The sequence below is a fragment of the Cyanistes caeruleus genome, chromosome 17, assembly GCF_971803275.1.
Source record: "Cyanistes caeruleus chromosome 17, bCyaCae1.hap1.1, whole genome shotgun sequence".
Lineage (NCBI taxonomy): Eukaryota > Metazoa > Chordata > Aves > Passeriformes > Paridae > Cyanistes > Cyanistes caeruleus.
This window is the reverse complement of record NC_141717.1, coordinates 10,409,815-10,424,153: the sequence shown is the minus strand read 5'-3', so window position 1 is coordinate 10,424,153 and position 14,339 is coordinate 10,409,815. Positions and strand designations below refer to the sequence as shown.

Genomic DNA, 14,339 nt, shown 5'->3' with positions numbered 1-14,339 from the left:
TTAACAGGAAAATTTACAAGCACTTAAGAGCTTCCTAAATTCCAGTTGAATGTACACGTTTTATCAGATTTTACAGAAGTGCTGTATTTTCAAATTTTTCTTTTCTGTGTATGTGTTCTGTCCTTGGTGAGTGAAAATTGTTTCCTGCTGGGAAACACCCTTACATTTCAAGGTGAAAGTGACTGATTTCAGAACTGTATTAATGTTATTCTTCAGCACTACCAAGGTTCAATGGTAGAAAAGGCCTGAAGTCCAGGTTCTCTGTAGGATGACTTGGCTTAACACCCATGAAACTTTCAGGGGGTTAAATGCTTTTCATGTATTAGTGTTAATATTGGTTTTATTTATTTAAACCTACAAATGCTTACACTTCCGGGAAAGAAAATTATTCTATCAGAGTAATGCACCTAAGAAAACAAGGCTGAACACAGCTTTGTTTTGTAGGTTTGTTTCAGCTGTAATTCAGTGAATAAAATATTCTAGGCCACATTGATTCATGCATAAATCATATGTTAATGGCCTCTCCAGTAATAATCCAGTAATAATCCACCCCCAGTCTTAGCAATAACCTCCATAGTACATCTTAGCTCAAGGAGAGCCAGGAGACCACAGCCAGAACCAAAGTTGCAGCACCCCAACACCAGGGAATATGAGATGAGGTTGTCTTGGGCCATATAAAATCACCCCACATTATTTAACTTGCATTCATGGACAACATGGCACCACTTCACTCTCTGCGTGAACCTCACTGAACAATTTTGCCTCTGAAAAGTTTTAAAGACCTTTTAAGAAACATGGCTTTGCTTTAAGGTTTATTCCTAGCTTATGGAACCTGGAAAACATTGGACAGGCTATGCCATGTGGATGGATAAGAGGTTGCTAAACTGGGGATGTGCTGTGTACCTCAGAGCATTGAGCATGAGGACACAACCAACAGTTCCAGCAGGTTTCATATCAGCAATCTGTCTGATACAAAAGAAGAGAAGATATTCATACTTAAAAATTAACCTCTGTCATTTTTAAAAGTAGAGGTATTTGGGTCAGCCCTTGATTTAGGTTGATCTCTAGTGGGAAAGCTAAAGAAGTGCAGGAAAGACAAATTATTTCTCCAATTCTGTCCCCTATGTAAAAAACAAAACAACAAAACACAACAAAAACAAGCCCACTGCGTGAATTTGGTCTATTTACCAAAAAGATTAGAATAATACACACTGAAGATACACAAACAAGTGTTTCCTGGGTGGCACTGCAATTACATGAGACAGACCTGGCTTTCAGAGGGGTTTGATGCAGTTGTTTTGTATTCCAACTGCAACAGCTGAGTGCTATCCAAAACACAACTGAGCTGAAAGAGGTAGAAAAACAAAAGCATCTTGTTTGTCCCAAATGAATTCAACTTCGTTAGTTTTGGCAGCTTTTCAAAGATCAGAAAAAAAATATTTATTTGATCTTTCCCTTCTTTCCACTTAAGGTCAATGATTGAAACAGGATCAGCTCAGTGAGTACACCTCCAGTTCACAGTCTGTTGAATAAACAAACTAAGTACCATTTTGACAGCTGTGGAACAAAAATAAAAAACACCACAAATTTTTTATAACAGCTTTACAGAATGAGGAAGATTTCTGCTTTCTGAGGTAGTTAAAAGCCCGGGCCATGAGGCAGAACAATTCTGTTCTAATCTTCTCCTTGCAATAGACCTACTTGTTGTCAGCCAGCAAGTCATCCTCACTAAAAATTTCAGAGAAATGTGTCACAATCTTGACACACAAACCAAGTTCAGTTCTCAGAAAGTCAAACCATCTGCACAATACCTTAGGATCAGTAGCTTTCCCTGGTGGCAGAAATGAATAGAAATAATAAAAAGAGGTTTTTCATGAAATCAACAGCCAGTTTTGTCTCAAAAGTTGCATCTGACATGCCTTGTCCTGCCATTAAAGGTGGAATTTTCAAAGAGTCTGGACAAATACATCAGTCCTTGAAATGTATCAGGTTTTGAATTCCTATCTGCATCACTGCTGCTAGAAAAACCCTAAATCCTAATGAAGATAGAAGTCTGGAATAACTTGTACAGATATATATCCATAATTGAATATAAAAGGAGAAAATAGAATAACAAGTTTTAAGACAGCAAAATTGTGAGCTCAGGTTGCGGATGGCTACATGAACACCAGATTTAACCTGCTCAAGCTTGTGCTTGGGTATTCTCTTGGATTTTGCTACAGTCTCAGGGTGTGCTTTGAATTTGAATAGACCAACCATAAAACTGCTCAATGTGATTTATTTAATCAGATTTCTCTGTTACTGATACAAAATCTGATGCCTGCTTTTTATCTGAGCTGAAGGTCAAAGACAGATTCTTAAAATGAGTGAGGAGTTAAATCTAGGTGGATATAGAGAGAAATATTCTTTCCTGGCATGTCAGTTCTTCACTCCTGTTTTTCCAAGTAAACTTTGGGCAGTTTTATGACTGGAAAGAGCTAATTCAAGTCTATTTTGCTCTTCTTTAAATAACAGAAGCCAAAAACCTCCCCACTCCTGCAAGAAGCCTGCAGCAACAGAAAAGAGCCCACCTGATACACTGCACATACAATAGGGAGAAGTAGCACAAAATCCAGAAACTTGGGGAAAGAGTGGCATGCTTTGCATTGCTTTGTACAATAACAAACCTAAGAGAAGCCCCTTGCTATAAAAGAGTGTTTTAAGAATTATAAAGATCAACGCTCTAACCAAAAAGAAGTTGAAAACTTCTTTTAATTATTGAAAACTTCAATTTAATTATGAATTTTGCAATATTAAGGCAAACAATTCGAATAACTGTAGCACTGACAGCTCCTCTGGATTAGTGATATGCAAACTTCTTTTTAAAAACTCTCGATATTAGTCCAATCCTGTTCCCATTTAAATGAATTGAAAAATTCTAATAATTTCTTTTAAAATTGCAAGTTAGATAAAACACAGATAAAAATAACATAAAAATTATTACTGATGAGCTTAGTGCTTGGTGGGGAAAACCTTCTGTGCCAAATGCCACGTTTTCATTTTAAAATTAGTTTGGTTTAGATCTCAGGATTTGGAGTAAAAGCCTGGTTTTCCAAGTCATTTTTATCTATCACAATAGGTCTGGTTCATCCCCACACATTATTTGTACATGATTTACTTGAGGACAGTATATATAATAACTTTCAAGCATTTTGAGAATTTCAAGTAGGCATCCCAGAAGCAAACCACACACAGAACCACATATATCTAGTTATTACAGAGTCACTGGAACTTCTGAAAAAATCATCCCCAGAAGGATAAAATGAGATAGAAGTTCTTTTGATTCCAATAGACATTTTAGTGAATAAAGAAAAATGGGACAAATTATTAAAAAAAAAACCCAAATGTTAGAGACTCTGAAAAAAAATGAGTAAGCTCTTCAGAACCCTAATAATCCTGAAACTCCAAGAGATCTAATAATCAAAAGAAAGTCTGTTATAGCAAAAAGTGTTATAGTATCAATAACAGTTAATGAGCAACTTCAGCAGCTACCTGCAGCAAAAATAAATCATCTGTTCCTTCCAGAGAGCTGTGGTTCAAGGCTATCTGAAAAGCAGCATAAGATTGTAGGAAAGCCAACTAAATTGATAACAAGAGCTTGCCCAGCAGCTTAGCAATGGAACATTTGAGATAATCAGGGTGTGCATTAGCCACAGCAGCCCCCTGCTCACACAGGCCTTTGCAGCTGCTAACAAACATCATGAGAACCATTTAACCCTGGTCACCAGACCAACAGCAACTCCAAAATCAACATATAAAAATACATGTGGGATTTGGCCTCAAGAGATGAGCAAGATCTGGCCTAATTTGGGCTTATGTAGGATTGATTTAGATTTAACTCGGTCAAAAATGGAGGCAGCTCATTTACTTCCAGCTGAAATTTACTTTCAGTTTATTTTGCTTTAATTCACTTATAGAAGCTCAAGCATGGAAATACCTCTACAGGGGCAGTGTTCCCTCACACTTGTTCAGACACAGGACTGGAAGCCATTCCTTAGATCACAAGACAAATTTTAGATCATTGGTAGCACTTAGGTCTTTGGAAAAAAATGCCAATATTCTAGAGTGAATTCCCTAACACAGCTCAAGTCTGGAATGTGCTCATAGACAACAGTGCTTATGGAGTCTTGCTTCCACTAAGAGACCAAAATGATGCTGAAGGAGGCTGTGAAAGCATTCAGCTGAGTCACTGTCAAATTCTTTTTTTGTTGTAGTTTTTTCTTTTTATCTGTTTATTTGTTACACCAGCAGGTTTCAGCAACATTCTGGAATGACTAATCCAGCAAATCTGATGTTAGAGAGCTCCTGCAGGTAGGAAATGAAGAGGCTGTCTCCACAAGTCATTGTGGTTTTTGCTCTTCAAGAATTTTGACCAAAGAAAAGCAGATTGTCAGTCACTGAAAACATCCAAGGACATACCTTTCATTTTGTTTGCGTTCTGTTTGCTTTCAGAGAATTCTGTTCAAACATTCAGCTCACATTAATTTAAATTATCTGAAGCACTGACTGTAGATTTGAGAAAACAGTGTCACAGCCTCAACAGAGCTATATTATGTTGGATACATAGCAAAACAGGAACCTTTATACAGTTCTGCAAGAGAGAGTTAGAATGCAGGAAGCATCAGTTCCATTTTCAAATTAATGCCTCTAGCATGCAGCAAAGATAGCTGAAACCTTTGGGGATATCTGGCAGTGCTTCCAGAAATTGTTCCTGCTCTTTCTAAACTATGATATACCATTTTTCTCATTTTCTCCTGTATTAATTGCACTGTAGGATTTATTTCCATTACTGATTCATTGTAAAAGAGTTCTGTGCTAATTACTGCTACATTATGAATAAATTTTTTTATACATTGCAACCAGTATCCCTTTCTTCAGTTCCAAAGTCCCCTCCTTTCTGAGTACAGGAAAATCTAACCCTGTCTGTAACGAACTCCGTGGCTCTCATTTAATTTCAAAACAGAGGGAAAATGGAATTTTCTGTAGATTAATAAAAAAGAGCCAGAGGTTTGTCTCAGGTCAGTTTAAAACAATGAAGCTGTGCATTCTTGCTATGCTTTCACACCTTACAGTGACACCCAACAAAACCAGAGAGGATGTGGAAGTCACAATAGAATATGAGATTTTCATTTTTTATGAAAGACCAATTTGAACTCACAGAGGTTTCTCCTAGTATTTCAATGAAGTTGAGAGAAATAAAAAAAAAGCAAAAACACTCTCCAAAAAATGAATCTGTTCTCTGAACTTTGCTTTGTTCAAAAGAGAAAATTTAAAAAAATCAGCCTAGAGAGTGTTTAATTATTTTTGCCTGTTCTGAGGAAAATAGATGCTAACACAGTAAACAAGAACACAAATTCCAAAGTACTTCTACTTTCCAAGAGAACACACAAATATTTATAAAACAGCAACCTCAGTGAAAACCTTTAAATTATTTGGAGGATATTAAAAGACTGCATTCTGCAGCATAATCAAGGCAAATTAGTCAAAATATATGCAAATAATATTAATGTCCCCTTAAGATGTTTTAAATTTTGGCACTGATTACTCTACATTTGTATATCTTTATGACTTCTCACATACAATGCAATTTCACTGAGATTAGACTAGTTTTCTATCCAATTGATTTTTTAATCATAGGAAGTTATTAGTATTTGTAATTTTTAATCTTTATCACTCAGAGTCTTTAAATGATCATTTTAAAGTTGCTGATTAGATGAAGACTACAGAACCCATTATGATGTGTCAAGACTAATTGTTAAAAGATAGATAAAATAATTACTCTTATTCTTTGTGACTAAATATCACATTTAGAGTATGAAAAGATTCTTTACCCTTCAGTTTAGCAGCTATTAGAGCACAGGCTAGGAGTTGAACCACACGTGACGTATCCTTGGCAATGTTTCTGTTGTTTTACTGGATTTGCCCAAGATCACCTGGATCAAAACCTCCAAGATTAGCCACAAATTCTCTGGTTCACAGTTTCTGGAATAAAGATGGTTGGCAAGGCAAGGAAGCAATTGCCAATATCAGTGTCCCAGCCTTGTATTATGTAAACTACCAGCACCACATGGATCAACGAGATTCCCAGCAACCAATGTGAGACCAACCACGGGGCCACTCTGAGATTTCAATTTTTGTCTCTCTATCACTGGAGAGGAACAAATACAGATCCCTGGGCAAGCTTCTTTTAACCTGCAGTCACAGGTTTTGTCTTCCTGAACAAAGCACATACTGGAATAAAGCACGGCACAGTTAAGGACAGACTCCACTTTCTTGTCCCTTCTATGTCCTTGGCTTATTGCACAATGGGTTGGAGATTGCAAGGAGCTTTTATTTTGCTGGATAAATGGAAGCTATTAACAAGGGCCTTGTAGTGGAACATTTAGGAAACATCATGGGCTCTTCATTAGCGTAAATGCCAATATATAGCACAGCCACTAATGTGAAAGAGCCAAAAACTTTTAGTAAGAAAGATGGAGGGAAAGGAGAGAATCAATTTTTTTTCTGCTTCATTTAATTTAACCATTTTTCATCTCTCATTTGTGAAGAGAATACTAACTGAAAAACCTCAGCATTAAGCTGTACACATAGATCAGTCAAGTAAACTGCATGCTCATTTACACTTTGTTTATAAGTTCTTTCCTGAAGTCACAGCTATATGGATGTCTCTGAAAAAGCCATTTGGAATAAGTCCACATTCAGTGTTCCAAATTTGTGAACCACACACAGTTTGTCCTTTCACCCACAGGAATGTAAATACAGAGCAACACCATCAAGGTCAACATGAAGAGACAATTTTAGTCATAGTCTGCATATTTGGGTTCAGCTTTCTCCTAGTTGGCACAGCTGCAGCAGAAAATACTCAAGAACAAAGCAGAACTTCGTAAGATTGATCAAATTCACTTTTGTGTTCCCTCAATGAATATTATAGATGGCAGAGAACATTTTGTCTCTTCTCAAGGTACCATTGCAGTACCAAGAGCCCTGAGGGCAAAGCTACCTAGAGAATCCAGCTCCTGCACTGGGATTTAACATCTTCCCAAGTGCCAAATATTCAAGGGTATGTTGGCCCACTTGTGAGCAACACAGCTATTCTTAATAAATACATGGTGCCTACCCAACTGAACTTCGATTGTCCTGTCATTTATCCATCTTCTCTTGGACAAGATTTCTTCCCAAATATTTAACCTTCCTTGTGTCAAATTGTACTCGGATCAGTGACATTCACATCTTCTATAATCGAATTCTCCTGTTTGCAGACAGCTGGCAAAAGTTTACACAATTAAATCGTGGCTGAGCAGTGCAGAATAACTTTTTAAGGCCCCATACAACAAAGAATGTCCCTCTTCATAGTCAATAATTCAATTCATTTTTCATGGCCAAGACAACACCTTGAGTATAGTGAAGTAAAATACTTTTTTTAAGCAGTTGTCCTTTTTTCTTTATGCTGTATTTTAAATTGGGAGGGAGTGGCATTTATATTTATTTTTATTATTTGTATTTTAATTATATAAATATATATATATAATATATATATTAAATGTATAAATTGAGTACTTTTTCCCTAAGAAAAACAATATCCATGTAAAACTTTCCTTATGTTCCCTTTCAGTTCTGCTCTAGTGCAGAGGTTCAACAAGTTTGTTCCATGGTATGAATAAAGAACTAATGCCAAAATATTTATATGGCACATAAATCACAGACCCATTTCATCAGCTAATGACAATCATTATTTTTGGACTGCTTTGACAGCAAACATGACAGCAACACTGTAGAATTTAAGGAAAAGAAATATTTTGCACATTTTTTTGGCTCAATTTTATTTTTCAAAAAAACAACCAAATGAAAAATTTATACTGAGTATTGTCTCCTGGATCTCTGTCCACAAATTTTTTATTTCCCCAGTTTGTTAAGGGTTAGGTCAGTGCTTTTAATCAGGAGACAGTTTGAATGCTGTTACCCACTGCAGAAGGAAAGAGTTTTAGAGTTTACAGCTGTATTTTGAAGCAGTTAGGAAAGCTGCAGCCATGCTTGGGATACACAAGCCTCAAGAAAATATTGACTTATGAAAATCAGAATCTGTTGTTGTTATTGTTGCTGTTAGCTTGGTTTGGATTGGGACTTTATCTCACGCATTGGGTGCCCTTAGAAGAGACTTCTGAAGATGAGCAAATATTTTGAGACCTCTCCCCATCCATCTAAAGAAACCTCCCAGAATGAGAATCTTGTCTCTAGGAAACATTTAAAGAGATATTATTAAAGTTACAGGTCTTAGCTCTAAGAAAAAGGAAACACAACAATGAGAACTATAGATAAAGAAGATTTTCTTAACCTTGAGATTTCCCTCACCAAGCCATATGCTGCAGTTTCTCAAAGGGTATTGTTGCAGCACAGGAAGAACAATGAGTATTAGTTGAATAATCAGGATAGATTATCAAAATATATAAAACCAAAGTCTGTACCCTACAGCAAGTCATAAAGAAAAGCAGCCATCTGGAGCTCAAGAAATGTTTCTAGCTTTGTCAGTAAGACTTTGTTATAAACAGACAATATAGGCTGCTAATTAAAAAAGCTAAAAACTAAGCATTCTCCTCTCCAGGGATTATTTCCCATACGTGCTTTAATATTTGTAATTGTGATCTCCATAATCACACCTTTGAACCACTGGGGCTACAGGAGACTGACCACTGGGACTTAGATTTCCCTTATTCACATCCAGTATTAAGAACAAGTCCAAACCAATAAGCACTAAGTGTGGAATTCAGTCCTTGCTCTGTTCTTGTTCTGTCACTGGTTTCAGGAACCTTCTAATGACATTATGAAAACCAAAAACTACAGAAAATCAACTGGAAATTCTGACGTCATTCTGAGATTCTCAATCCCTGTGATTTCTAAATAATGCAAGGACAAAAGGAGCTTGTTGTTCTCTGCATTAAGGATACCCAGAGAGAAAGGTACTGAAGAGTAAAAAAATAGAAAACAACAAAAAATCTGTCAAATTATTTTCCATTTTCATTTAGAAAGGAAGAAAAATGGCATGCTTTTTTTTTTTTTTTTTTACCTGAGTGGGAAGTTTTGCTTCTGTTTTTACTGATAATGCTAAAGTTTTATGTTTAACTTCTGATCAGGAATAGACTTTCAAGAACTACATAATCCTGCATAAACATGCTTTGTGTGTTGCATTTAGAGCTTTCAGTATGAGCAATCATCTTCATAAAAATGTACACAAAGAATCAGGCCAGTATCTTTGCTCTTCTGGCTGATACTAAGCTTATGAGTACCTTTCATGCTCTTCCAGACAAGCTTCTTATCACAACTTCCCTAGACAAATGTTTCCTTTCTTAGCAAGAAACCCTTTAATATTTACTTTCCATTCAGTTTCCTACTCTCTTCTACAATATATGTACCTCCAAGAGCCTCAAACGTTCTATACTTTTTCAGCTGAAGCATTTTTAATACAGCCTGGGTTAGAACAACCATTTTTCCATGTCCCAAAGCAGTCACTGGCTCAGCCATGACCCGAACAAGAAATTCATATTTAGTCTGTCTTTAATCAGCAGGTTCTCCAGTGTGGAAAGATAATACAGGCACAAGAAATCAATCTGAAACCAGAAGACCACAAATCTGTATTCTATACTGATATGGGAGATTTTTACAGTAAATACAGGGTTTAGAAGTCACAAATTTTAGAAGCTAGCTTTGGTTTTCTTTCTCTTCCAAATGTCAAAAGACTTCCTAAACTCAACAGAAGATAAAGTAGTATAATCATGGTGCAAAAGGGACCAAATATTCTTTATACATTAGAAAATTCACATTGTTACTGAAAGGACTTGAGGTTTTCTCACTGCTTAAACTCTCTGTATAACCAGTTCCTCCTAAAGGCAGGCATGTACACCTCATAGTGTGCACTCACAGAGTTACTCCTCAGGGTAGTAAGTACCCAGGAACATATTACAGAGAAGTGTTCCTCTCCCAAGCCAAGGGCCAGCTTTACAAAGAACAAATCACAGTGAGCTGAACATGGTGTGGGCCCAGAGATACCTTTATTCCCTCTCCTAGATGCAGCAGAGACAGATCTGGGAGCACTCAGAACCATCTCAAAGGTGGCTTACAGTTTTGTCTTCCAGCAAAATATCTCAGACAGAGGAGGAATTTTGAAGGGCCAGACCTATATTCCCCAGTGTGCAGACAGAAGAGGATGCATATAATTGCAAGCTACAGGCATGTATTAATTTCTGCACATGCATTTCTAGGTTTTTCTAACTCAGAAGGTGCACCTCCATTCTTCCTCTACCCCACCTCCTCCACCAGCACAAAGGGCAGCTTTTCTCACAGTTTGATAAACATTTGGGGTTGAACAGAAGAGCTGTGCACAGAGCTTTCCACAGATAAAAGTTCTTCACAACGTGTTCAAGTTTCCAGTTCAGGCACTAGTTTTGAGAACTGCTTTGTTTCACATGATGGAAGGTGCCCTACTTACTGAGAAGACAGGTTACTTTTGCTCTTTTGATTCCCTACTGGCCAGGATGTACAGATGGGTTAAAAAAAAAAAAAAAAAGAGAGAGAGAAAAAGAAAAAAGGACAGATGCCACTGAAGTAGAGAAGAGATTAACAGGGTCACTAGCTTGCACTCCTGGGGTCTGGTTGAAGGATTCGTGCTTCTTAAAACTGCGAGTTGCGAGAGATGACGGACTCATCACTCAATGGAAAGTGAGTTAAGGCTTTGCAGTGTGAACTCACTTGGCTGCTTTCCATTGCCTTGGCTCTGCAGGATGGAAGGGCTCATGGGAAAGCACTACTTTGATGTTTTCCTGAATTTTTCTGTGGAGCATATTAGACATGAGGCGTATCAGATACAAGTTCAAACCATCTGGGCTAAATTCACAGTTGGTATTGATGATTTTCTGCAGTGCTTCAGGTGACATTTTAAGCAGGTTATTTAATGTGCTAATAAGCATAGAACCAAGACTGTTTGACTAGGAACAATAGGTCTTTTGTAAAAAGATGTATAACATGTAGTCACACTAAACTTGACAGATATTAGGCTAAGATAGAGAATTACCTAAGGACTGTTGGGTAGAGTGCATCTTCATTGAGCCAAGGAGACAACAGGAGTTGTGCTTGTAATACAGAAACGTGGCAAGAGCTGCCAAAATATGTGTCATGTGAGGTGCAGGACATCTCTCACCAGGTATGAAACTGGTCCTTGAACTGCAGTGCAATATGAAAAATCCTGTACAAAACTGGCACAGAAAGAAATCATATTGATAGGGGAAAAAAAGTTAATCCTGCAATGTAGATTCTTTTTTCTCCTGTACTCTGCCATGCTATCTTTGCAAACAAAGGATCATGCCTACCTATGTTCATATCCTATTGATATCAGAAATAGGAAAGTAGGTCATGCCAACTGGTTTGAAGAATAAGGAACACATTTTTTTTTAAGGTTTCAACTTCTAAAAATATATACCTATTCTTTCTAGGTTCTAGTAGATAGAGAGTTTCCAGGGATAGAAATTCAGGCTTCTTTGAGACATTGGGCTTGTAAAGAACTTCATGCCATAATGCCGCTGGGCTCATGCCAGTCCTTATCAACAGATGGAGATCAAAAAAAATGAGGCAGATTTAATCTTCAGTTCAACTTGTGCCTTTCATAAACAAACTTGCAGCCTGCTGACAGAGACAAAACAACCTGCTTTCAAATCCCATCATCCTCCCAGTCCCTGGCTGACTCACGATCCCTGTGCATCATGACCTAGAAGAGAGTAAGGAAAGCTAACTCATCTCACTTCCAAAAATCTCCTCTGAACTGTTTTTTCTTTTCTTATTTTCTTATTATGTTTAATTGCCAGCCTTATCATGTGAAGGATTCATCAAGATGCAGAGACACAATCCATGGAATCTATTTGGATGATCCAGGCAGGGGGTCCTAAGGCATTCCCTTCCAACACCTTCCCAAAGCCCTTCAGACCAGGCTGCCATCCACACTGGGCTCTTCCCTAGGGACTGCTATGCAGGAATGCTCACAAGATCCTTTTCTTTGGATACTGTGGATGCTTCAGATGATAAGGGAACATTCCCAGTTGGGAACAGCTCTTTGCTGTATGCTCCTTGCTATGCTGCTGCTGTCATGGAAACATGACCTTCTCTACTTTATCAATTGCCATCTTTCATGAAAAGCCTGTCAGTGTCCCATAGGAAATCTGGCAGTAGAAGTGCAGGAAAGAAGGCACAAGAGTGTTATAGTCTCCAACAGCAGCAAAAGACCAAGATCAGAAGGACTGTGGTCTGGGCATTAAAACAATCCTGACTGATGCCCAAAGTGGCATTTCTGTTGAGTAAAGGAGGAACCATTTTTAAGTAATTTGTCTCTCCATAGCCACATTTTAACAAGCACAGCAAGCTCACCTGTGAGATCTGACAGAAACTTCAGGTTTTGAAATCAAGGGTTCATTTTTAAAGTTTATACATTTCCTCACATTCCAAGCCTGCCCTGAAAGCTCTGTCACTGATTTGAATGGCAGCTATATTAAACAGGCTCAAGAGAGGTCTGTGACTGGAAACAACTCAGCCCAGTCTTGTTCTTCAGCACACCTGCCCTTCTGAGGGGAAAGTTCTGAGACATTTATGCACTGCCTGTCTTGCTAAGTTTTCCTTTTCCTCTCCTTCCTTTTACTGAGGCTACAACTTCTACCACATGCACTGGCCCAAATTTGCTGGCTGCATCTCCAGTGACCCCTGAGGGTTGTTTTACCTCATCTGATGCTACATCTTCCTACGGCAAGATTCAGGTAACAAAATAACACTGAAATATGCCACAGCTTACAAAGAAAATAGAAAATGAAGCAAATTTCTCTCCCATTCACTTCAAAATGAGGACAGTTTTTAGAGGGCTGACACACTTTGAAGCACACCTTGTGACTGAGACTATGCTTAGAAGGCTGTGCAGCCACAGCCATGCAGAGGCAGTTAAGCTGTACCTACACAAACTAAGTTCCAATTGGCACATTTAGAGTGAAGAAAAGTATTCTGTACTTCAAAGAATAAGAAAGTTGGCATGTCTGTTGTGTGAACTCCTCAACTCTGGAACTAAAAGTTAGCCTTTTCAGAATTTTATTGAAGGCTTACTGTTTTCTTTAGGATCAGAACTTCTAAGCTGCAAGTATTTGCAGGGCAAATAGGAAGTCTCTGACTCATTCAGGTGATGGAGAAGAATTTTGTCGTGAGCATTAGCAAAAGCAGCAAGAAACGAGCCCTAGGAACCAATTGATGGTCTCTGCCCAAACACTGTAATTAAATGTACAAGTATGTCTCGTTTTGCTGACTTTGTAGTGAAAGAATTCAATGGGATACCCCAAAATTCTCTGTGTGAATCCTTCAATTAAATGAATGTCAGCAGAGATCACAAAGCCCTGGTACCAAACACCATAAAATATCCCAGTGAATTCAATGCATTAAAGGACTATATATCACAGACACAGGCTGCATATCCTGCTGCTGCAGGTTACCAACCAGCCCTGTTATTCCAGTTTGTAAAATTTCATTAAAATATATACTTCCTCCTTTTTCCCTGTGCCAGAGGAACACAGGCTTAACTGAGAACATTATGTGAGACACTTTGGGCCAAGTTTTGCTGACAGTATCAAAGTTAGTGATAAACCTCCCATTGGCTTAGAGAAGGGGCATTAGAAGTTCCAAAATAATATGAAGTAATAATAGATCTCTTTAAAAAATACAGTGTAACTTTCACTTGAAAAATGACAGCTTCCAAGAGGCTGGTTGATGTTGAAGTCAGAATATTGTGTTTAAACATTTCTCTGTGCAACAGAAGCCTTAGATGGAACTGCTACATCTCCCGAGAATGCAGGGTTATATTTCTTTCTTCATCTGAAAGGTGATTTCATGCTTCAGGAAGTAAAGAAAGTTTGTGCATTGACAATATAAATGCAGATGCTTCCCGTAATGATTGACACCAAAGGTCGTGCAATTGCAGTTTCATTTCTACTCCCTGTAGATCAGGCAGCCGAGCGAATTAACATCTCTTCAGCAATCAGGAAGTCAAAGTCTTGACAGTTCTGCCTTCCCCCCTTGAAATGGGTTCAGTTCAGAAGGCCTCATTGAGGTCTGATCTGCTCCTCACAATTACCTTTTTTAATAGCCAATATGAAAGCCAATGACACTCAAAGTGTACTGTCATAGAGGCAAATTTCTTTCCCTGCAAAGGACATAAGTGCCAATGAAAGAAACTATTACATACAGCAAGCAGTAAAACACTGTCATAAAGAAGTATTAATTTCATAGAG

General features: G+C 37.9%; 1 long non-coding RNA gene across 1 annotated transcript in view; it reads right to left on the bottom strand.

Annotated features, from left to right (window-relative positions):
* Nucleotides 1-8,771: 8,771 nt before the first annotated feature.
* LOC147650059 (uncharacterized) overlaps nt 8,772-14,339 on the bottom strand; it is a 64,100-nt gene continuing 58,532 nt past the window's right edge. The window contains exon 3 of the long non-coding RNA XR_015277237.1: nt 8,772-14,251. This is a non-coding gene — a long non-coding RNA (uncharacterized LOC147650059). The remainder of the gene's footprint in view (nt 14,252-14,339) is intronic.